This window comes from Psammomys obesus, unplaced genomic scaffold (genome assembly GCF_907164565.1).
Source record: "Psammomys obesus unplaced genomic scaffold, mPsaObe1.curated_primary_1811, whole genome shotgun sequence".
NCBI lineage: Eukaryota > Metazoa > Chordata > Mammalia > Rodentia > Muridae > Psammomys > Psammomys obesus.
This window is the reverse complement of record NW_026596051.1, coordinates 34,749,622-34,759,460: the sequence shown is the minus strand read 5'-3', so window position 1 is coordinate 34,759,460 and position 9,839 is coordinate 34,749,622.

The window sequence follows — 9,839 nt, the reverse complement described above, 5'->3', positions numbered from 1 at the left end:
CACCACGAAAAAAGGAGGAAAGCGTTTCTTTCGCTTATGCTTCCATATCACTGTTCATCAACGAAGGAAGTCAGGGCAAGAACTCAAACAAGGCATGAACCTTGAGGCTGGAACTGATGCAGAGGCTGTGGAGGGATGCTGCTTACTGACTTGCTCCCTGTGGCTTGCTCATCCTGCTTTCTCATAGAACCCAGGACCATCTGCCCAAGGGTGGCCTCACCCACGATGAGCTAAGCCTACCAACATCAATCACTAATTAAGAAAATGCCCCACAGGCTTGACTATAGCCTGATTTTATGGAAACATTTTCTTAATAGAGGCACCCTCATCTTTGATGACTCTAGCTTGTGCCAAGTTGACACAGGACTAGCCAGGACACCTACCTTTGGAGATTGTGTCACCTACAGGTTCATATCCTGAAGCCTTAAGTCCCAGTTGGTGGTTCCAGTCTTTAACAGATAACTGCGTCATGATGTTTCTGTCCTCATCAATGGTTTAATCCATGGGTAGATATGTAACTTGATGGCATTACTGGGAAGTGGTAGAAATGTTGAGAGCTGGAGTCTGGTAGGAGGAAGTTGGCCTTTTGGGAGGGGTTGTTCTTGTGAGCTAAATCTCATTCCAGTTCCTTCCCTCTGACTCTCTCTGTTTCCTGCCACAAGTGGGTGAGCAATTTTGGAATAGAAACGTTACCCTTTTGTCACAATATTCTGCCTCACCAAAGTCTAGAAACAGGGGAGCCAGCTGACTGAAGCATCTCAAACTCTGACCCAAAGCAGGTCTTCACTCCTTTAAATTGTTTCTGGTATGTAATCACAGCAATGAGGATGTCAACCTATACCCCTGCTGAATATGAGGCCTGGGATCGTTATCTTTCTATAATGAAGTTTCATTGAGGTGGCACCTGCTGAGTGTAAAAGCTTCTGGGAGCAGGCTTTGAGGCTTCAAGACCATGTTCCAACCCGGTTTGGTTTCTCTGCTTCATGTTTGTGGTTTAAGACGTGAACTCTCAGCTGCTGCTCCATTCACCATCTACACTGCTTCCCAGCTAGATGGTGATGAGCTCCTGTCTTTCTGGAACCATAAAACCAAATAATCTCTTCCTTCTATAAGTTGTTGTGGTAGTTTGGAGGAAAATGCTATCCTACCCCCCTCTATAGACTCATATGTTTGAATGCCTGGTCCCCAGTTAGTGGAGCTGTTTGGGAAGGATTAAGAGGCGTGGCCTTGTTGGAGGAGGTATATCATTGGGTTTTGAGGTTTCAAAAGCCCTCCCCAAGCCCAGTCTCACTCTTTTCCTCTGCCTACTGTGGATCAGGATACAAAGCTCTCAGCTACTGTTCCAGTGCCATGCCTGTCTGCCTCCCAACATGATGACAGTAGATTAACCCCCTAAAACTGTAAGCAAGCGCCCAGTTAAATGTTTTCCTTTATAAGAGTTGTGGTCATGGTGTCTCTTCACAGCAATAACTAAGACAGTGGAGGTTCTATAACCTTTCCTTGGAGGACAGCTCCTGCTGAAATGTAAACTTACCTCAATGAGCCTTATGACTTCCAGATCATCCTGTCCAACCCACCTGTTGTAGAGGAGACTCAGCACCGAGAGGCTGTTTTTGGCTCTCTGTGGCCCAGGCTCCTCCCCTCACTGTCCAACCAACTGATTTTTGTGTGTTATTAAGTGTTGTCTCATTACTGCTTTGCATATTTCACAGAGGTCCCTGCTCCCTCCTTTACAAACGCTCCAAGATTTGCTGAGTTGGCTCTCCTCATTCATGCTTGCCCTGTTTCCACAGTCTTCAGTCTTACCTTTCTTTTATTTTTAAAGGGACTGGTTCTCCCCAAAGAGTCTAAAAAAGTGTATATATACTTTATTATATAAAAGTGTGTGTGTATAAAAGTGTATATATCTATATCTATATATATATCTCACATACAAATTCCCATTTATAAATGTGTGTGAGTGTTTATGTATGTGTAGGTATAGGTGTGTGTCCATACTGGAGCAGGCCAGAGAATGATCTCAACTGTTGTTCCTCAGGTGCTGCCCACTTTGATTTACTAAAAGAGGGTCTCCCACTCGTCTGGTGATTGTCAAGTGGACTAGAATGGTTTGCCAGCAAGCCCCAGGGATCTCATCTCCAGAACTGGAATTACAAGCCTGCACCATCACATACAGCTTTTTAAAAATATTTATTTATTTATTTATAATTTTGAACGTCTTCATTTCATTTATCTGAAATATTTATTTATTATACAGTGCTTTGCCTGCATGTACACCTGCACACCAGAAGAGGGCACCAGCTCTCATTATAGATGGCTGTGGTTTAAGACGTGAGCTCTCAGCGGCTGCTCCATTCACCATCTACACTGCTTCTCCGCCATGATGGTGATGAGCTCCTGTCTTTCTGGAACCATAAAACCAAATAATCTCTTCCTTCTATAAGTTGCTGTGGTAGTTTGGAGGAAAATGCCATCTCTCCATCCTCTATAGGCTCATATCTGAATGCTTTGTTCCCCGTTAGTGGAGCTGTTTGGGAAGGATTAAGAGGTGTGGCCTTGTTGGAGGAGTTATGTCAATCATGTGGTTGCTGGGAATTGAACTCAGGACCTTTGGAAGAGCAGCCAGTTCTCTTAACCTCTGAGCCATCTCTCTAGCCCTTTGTTCTGTTTTTAAGATCTCATTTGTGTGTGTGTGTGCTATTTGTGTTTGAGTATCCACAGAGGCCAGAAGACGGAGTTAGATCTGCTGCACCTGGAGTCATAGGCAGTTTTAAGATGCATGCTGAGAACTGAACTCAGGTCCTACTGGAAAAAGGGGAGTGTTTTTAACTGCTGAGCCATCACCCTTCACGTTTGAAAATCATGTATTCAAAAATTATATTTTTAAACACAGGTTCTGGGGATTGAACTCAGGTCCTCATGTTCACAAGACAAGGTTTTATTCACTGTGTCATCTCCCCATGGGGTCCCCTTTCAAATTGGTTGCTGGAGAGGCAGAGGCAGAGGCAGTGGCAGATTGACACATAGCCACAGTGTCCATTCCTCAAGCATTTCCAGTTCTCCAGTGCTTCTGGAGATCTTCCTGTTACACTAAGAAGGTTTGAGGTTGCAGCACTGAGTCCTAGCTCCCAGCCTAGCTCAAAAAACCCTAGCTGAATGAGTGAACAACCCTGTTTGTCAAAGGAGAGGCTACTAAGGCTCTTATATTGCCTGTCTTAGTTAGCTTTTTCTATTGCTGTGATAAATACCATGGCCAAAAATAACTCGGGGAGAAAAGGATTCATTTCATCTTAGAGTTGGCGGTTGATCATTCAAGGAAGTCAGGGCAGGACATCAAGGCAGGAGCAGATGCAGAGGCCACGGAAAGAGCAGGTTCCTGGCTTGTTACTCAGAGCTTGCTTGCTCAACCTGCTTTCTTGTACATCCAGGACCACCCACCTAGAAACTGTGCTGCCTTCTGTGTGATGGGCCCACCCACTCCCATCACTGATCAGGAAAATGGTCCATAGGGCAACCTGTTCAGGGGATGTTCTCAGCTGAAGTTCCCTTTTCCCAGCTGACCATAGCTGTGACAGGTTGATATAAACACATTATCTTAATGTTGCATTTTCTATCTTATGGGAAGAAAGGGGCTTAATAGGTGCCAACCACTGTGCTAGGTGAAGACACAGATAGTTCATACATGTGCTTCCTCCCCAAAGAAAAGACTTTTATGGCAATGTCACAGAAAATTAGAAGCCAGCAAATATCTTTGCGGGCATGCTTCATGTAGAAATCATGCCTGCCATTTTCTTTTTATGCCCTATTAGAGAACAAAAATAAATTTGATCCAACGAGCTTGAAGCACTATATGAAATGTCATCAGGGACTGACAGTTTTTGCCTCGCACAAGTTCTAGATGTGATCGGATCACACTCAGCCTACTAAATATCTGCTTTACCATTTCTGCAAGCCATGACTTTGGGTTTCAGACAACTTCCTCTTTGTCTACATCCATATCAAACCAGCCCCGGGAACTCCATGAAGGCCATCCTGGTACGTTCAAAAATGAACGTAGCTTTGACAGAAGGCAGAGTCAGTGTTGGCAATATTGACTCAAATAGGAATGAAGGGTGCTGGAGGATGGCTTAGGGCCTTCCCAATGCTGAGACCCTTTAGTACAGTTCCTCATGTTGTGGTGACCCCACCCATAAAATTATTTCATTGCTACTTCATAACTGTAGTTTTGCTACTGAGCAGAGTCAGGATCTCGGCTCCTAAGACCATCAGAAATATGTGTTTTCTGATGGTTGTGGCCCACAGGTTGAGAACCGCTGACTCGAGGTTAAGACTACAGAACCAGGGGTTGGTTCCCAGAACCCCCATAGTGGCTACTAACTCCAGTTCCCGGGGATTCCACATCCCCTCTAGCCTCCCCAGGCACAAGACACCACACAAGGCATGTAAATACATTTAAGCGAACACTCAAAAACATAAAACAAAAATAAATATATACTTTGAAGGATAGGAATGAGGGGAAAATGATACCCTTTGGCCTTGGCTGCACCTTGGTGTCGTTTTGTTTGTTTGTTTGTTTGTTTGTTTTTGGTAGTGCTGGGGATGACTCATATATGCTGGGTTAGCATTCTGTCACTGAGATATTTACCTGCCCTTGGTGTGTTGACTCTCCTATTTCAATTCAATTGCAAGCTACAAAGCAAGGCCTGGCCCAGAGAAGCAATTCCCAGACTGTGAAAGCTTTCCTGCTGCACTGTTAGGCCACAGCCAGGCCAGAGAGACTGCTATTGACTTGAGAAAGCCACATTAATAGACAGATGTCACGACCTGGTATGAAGGGTGGGGGACAGAAACCTCCATCTGAGGTTCTGAAGGACAGCCTAATGGTCGTAAACCTTTTACCAGCTCCAGACTGCTCTGTGGAATGCCACCTTTCACCCTCTCTGTCAAATGATTCTCCCACAGTGCAGAAGGAAAAATATGCCTGTCACTTCACTAGCTCATTCTCTGCACACAGTAGGTTCTAGAGAATGATCATTCTCCCGCCCCTCCCTCCCCGTCCTGTCCTTCCTAGTCACATAAAGCTGTCCATAACCACTGGGTAAAAAAAAAAAAAAAAAAAAATCACTCCCCCAACCTCAGACAAAAATGAGACAGTAGGCCAGTGGAGGTGATCCTATTTTGAACAGTCATCAGCTTTTAAACTTTTTCCCCCCTAAGTTTTCCAGAGCGACAGGGTCAGTCCTGTTCCTGGCCTGCAGGAAAGGCCAGCGGCCCCCAAGTCAGACGTTTCTATTTTCAGCTCCCCAAGTACAGAGAGCAGTCACCTCCCCTCGCTGAGGGCCATGCAGCCAACCCTCTAGCAGCTTGGAGCTTGGAGCCTCTCTGCATTTCTATTTCCATAAATTTACATCAATTTTGTGCTGAATCATGGCCCCCAGCCCCCGCAGAGGAGAGGAAACACATTATCAATAAGTTCAACAAGTCTGAGTGATCTGAACGCCAAGTGACTTTATCTGACTTTTCCGTTTAACTCTTTCTGTGGTCTGGGCTCTCTCCATTTCCCACAGGGCTTGGGGTTGGATTCCTGGCGCAGGAGGTTTTTGGTTCTCCTCTGGAGGTTCCTTACTTTGTAGCCTCTCATCAGGCAGGCAAGCCCTGCCACTTCCTAGGTCCCTTCGCCCCCTCCAGCTCATTTCCTCGGCTTTTCCCTTTCCTCTCGGCATCTCAATCTCTTTCTCTCAACCTCCTTTTGCCGCCTCCATCTCTCCCGGCCACAGCCTCCCGCAATGCCCAAGCCAATCACGCCCAGGCGTGCGCCTGCTAACGGTGACAATTTCGTCCCGGAGCCTGCCAGGCAGTCATCAGCTCTACTCAATGGCTTGGAGCACCTCGGCGCTGTTCAGCGGGAAGTGGAACTTCCTTCCACCCCCCGTTGCCGGGCTGATTGGCAGCCAGCCGGGCTGGAGGCGGATCGCGAGCGCGTGTGATTGCTGCTGGGCTTAGTGGCAATGTCAGGGAGGCCCCAGGAACTCCAGCGGCTAACACACACAGCATGCTGAGAATGAGGAAGCGGCCTGAATCCCTCATCCAACCCTCTGCTGCCTGGCCCTCTGCAGGGTAGTGATGAATGAGGTCCCTCACAGAGTGCCCCTAAGCAGTGGAAGCTACGGAGCCTTGTTTTTCCAAAGTAGTGAGGCCGGTGGCCAGAGGACATCAGCTTTCAAAGCTGTTGAGGAAGCCCGTGGAAGGAAGTTCTCGGCCTTCAGTAAAATCAGGAGCAGCCAGCTCACCGTGGCTTTTAGTAGCGCCAGTCAAAATGAGCCTTTCTTTACTAACAAGAGATACCCACAATCTTCAACTTCTTTAGCTCCAATTAAACTCATGTGCGTGCACCCTACCCCCAATAAACCACAACAATTAAGAATCACTATGTTTCCAAGTTGGGTTTCTTAATGCAGGCAGGAGAAAGGCAAAGATTAGGGAAGGAACCAGCTCTGACTATTGTCTGAACGCTCAGAAGGGAAGGGAATACCCTCTCCAGGAAAACGACTTCCTTTCATCTAAAGGGAACTGACATTTTCGCTCGGACGGCCAGAATCCAAACCGACAATAAAGTGCAAGTATCAAAAGCCCCGCGCGTTTCCCCGGGTGTCTGAGGCTCTTAGTGCGGAGCCAGGCGACCTTGCTCAGCAGAGAACTCATTCGCACACTCCGCTCTTCTCTCCTGATCTCCCAGGATCTTTTTTTTTTTTTTTTGTATGGTTTTATTTTGGTTAGTATGTACCAGTTTAATTTCTTAGGTTGAACCTACTATTCTAGCGTTTCCTCACCAAATCCCTCCCAGGCTCTTGAGTGAGAAGCGTCATTCAAAAGCATCTAACCACACCGGCCACTTTAGGTCTGTAGAAATAAATCAATAAAACTGGTCTTGGGGCTAGGAATACATATGAAGAAAATGGGTCCCGGGAGATGACTTTTCAGAAAGCTTGAGGGGATGCGAACACAAAAGCTAAAGCCAGCGTTTCCATATTGTGTAACGGTGGCAAGTTGAACAGAAGGTCACCTGTTTTGCAACTGGCCTTGTGTGCACTGGCATTGGCGGGGCATTTAATGGATTGCTTTTGTCTGAGGTGAAGACAGTTGGCAAGTGGTTTTATTTTATTGTGTGTGTGTGTGTGTGTGTGTGTGTGTGTTTTTCTTTGAAAACAGTTAACTACAATATAATTAGCTTTGTTTGCACCAGCCAGGGCTGCCATTGATGAGGTGTCTAGGGGCCTTCTGGTATAGGTGCCTAAAAGCTTAAACTGGATTTAATTATTATTATTACTCGATGTCAGGCTACATAAATGAAAGGAGATAAACAAGAATGGCTCGCAGCTCCACTGCCTTGCCCTGTGATTCCATCACAGCTTACCAGCAGAGCCAGTGGGAGCTGGCACAAGAAATCTCCAGGAAGCCCCAGCTGCTGAGGATGATGCTTCAACTTGGTGGAAGGTTTCTCAGCTGCTGAGGAGGGGGTAGGGTGGAGGCCTGATGTACTTTTATTTCCTCTACAATTTTTCTTCTAAATACTTTGATCGCTGTCTGTTATTACAGGGAAAGAAAGCAAATAACAGAGAGTTGTCTCAAAGGTTCATGGTTTTCAAATGAAGCCTCCTGGGCTCTTAGCAGTTCTTTGATTGCCCATCCTGCTGCCTAAAATATCAGTGATAGCTCCACTCAGCAGCTGAGCTTAGAGTCAGCTAACCCAGGTACACAGACAGGGCTTTCCCACCTGAAGGCCAGCAGGGAGCAAGGCAGATGGCCCAGATCTGCCCACTTTCCCTACAGTTTATTTCATCGACAGGTCAGAATGGAAGCAGATGGTTTGCCAGAGGGCAATATATTGGCAGACAGCGCCTTGTTTTTTAGGTAAGAGACAGGCTGTTAGGAGTAAGTGCTTGGCACTGAATTAATTAACCCTAGCGCTTCTATTGAGGGATGACCTCTTTCTACCTTCTTGGATTGCAGAGAGAATGAGCTAGGTGGCCTGGAATGGACAGAAGAGCAGAAGATTTAGTAGCATACCAGTTTATAGCCCTCCCCCCCACCATTCTCTAGAGTATGTGTTTGCACAGCATGAGGACAAGGATCATGGGCCGCAGGGCTCTTCACTTTTTCCAGGAGGAGTTCAGGCCCCAAACCAGAAAACCCACAGGTAGTCTGACTTCTTCTCATAATTCCTTCCCAGGCAGTCTATTGTAGAAAGTTTTGTAAGAGAGGTGTCTTAGTTAGGCTTTCCATTGCTGTGAAGAGCCATCATGACCACAGCAACTCATAAAGGAAAACATTTAATTGGGGCTGGCTTACAGCTCAGAGGTTTAGTTCATTATCATTATTTCAGGGAGTATGGCAGTGTGCAGGCAGATATGGTGCTGGAGAAGGATCTGAGAGAAAGAACTGGAGGAGCTGAGACACACCTCCTCCGACAAGGCCACACCTCCTAATAGTGTGATCAAGCATTCTTACACACAGGTCTATGGAGGACATTCCTATTCAAACCACTATAAGAACCCAACAGGCTATGATGTCAGGCACAGGTACTCCTTTAAGGGCTGATAGGGAGAGGTCGCCTCCCAGGCTCTTTCTTCAACAATAGTTCCATCTTCATCGATACCAGTTAACTGCTGCTAGGCAGCAGACCAGCCCCAGACACAGTGGCTTAAGTACTGCTTACTCACTGTCTGAGTCCGTGGGTTGCCAAATGGGGTCAGGCTCACCTGGCAGTTCTTCTGCAGTCTTAGCTGGACTCACCCATGCACCTGTGTCAAAAGGGACCCCACGCATGTGGTGGCTGTTCTAGAGAGCCCTGTGACATCTAGTGATCCACCCTGAAACCGTTTTCCTGGAGATGCTGTGCAAAACTAAGCCCCACCCCAAAGGTGCTTGATGACTTGATTATTACAACACATTTGCAAACATTGCTTGGGTAAAGCAGATCAAGAGACTGAGCCCAGACTGACAGCTAATAGAAAGGCTGCCATCTTGGAAACAATATACTATGCTGGGAGGAAAAAAGTCAAGAACAAAGGTCAGGCTTTCCTATTCTCAGGCATGATATTTCAACATGCTAGGGCTAGAAGCCATTCCTTCACGTTTCAACACTCAGTTTCCATAACTGATGCAGGGATAACATCTATCTCACAGAACTGACCAATAGGGCTTGAGAATCTTGGCTGTGAGGCTTCTACAGTTGTCAAACGGATTTACAACTTCTCAGGCCGCCTACTCATCTGCACAAGCTGCGTTTCCCTAAGGATGGCAACTAAGAGGGGGTCACATAACATCCATTTGAGGTTCCCCTCCCTCTGGAATCCTTGTCTAGCCTTCCTTCTGGTGAAAGCTGAATGGAACTGTCTTTATACAGATACTTTTATTTATTTTTTTCTGAGATATATTTTGATTATATTCTTATATTCTTTTCTCCCTAGACCCTTTCTCCCCACCCCCAATTATTCTCTCTCCCTCTCAAAACACACACACACACACACACACACACACACACACACACACACACACACCCCCACACACACACCCAAAGCATTTAAAAAACAAAATAAAACATGGAGTTCTACTGTGTTGGCCAACTATTCCTGAACATGGGCCTGCCCTCGCGTGTGGGTGAAATGTAACACTATCAAGTGCAAACAGCTGCTTGGTGACGGGTAGGACTGCGTGACCACTTCTCAGTGCTGGGGTTTTTGTCTGGCTCCGGCTTGTACAGGCTTCGAGGGTCCGTACGTTCATCAGCTCCGTCGTGCTTGCAAAATGTGTTTGCTTGAAGTCATCGACCATCTCCG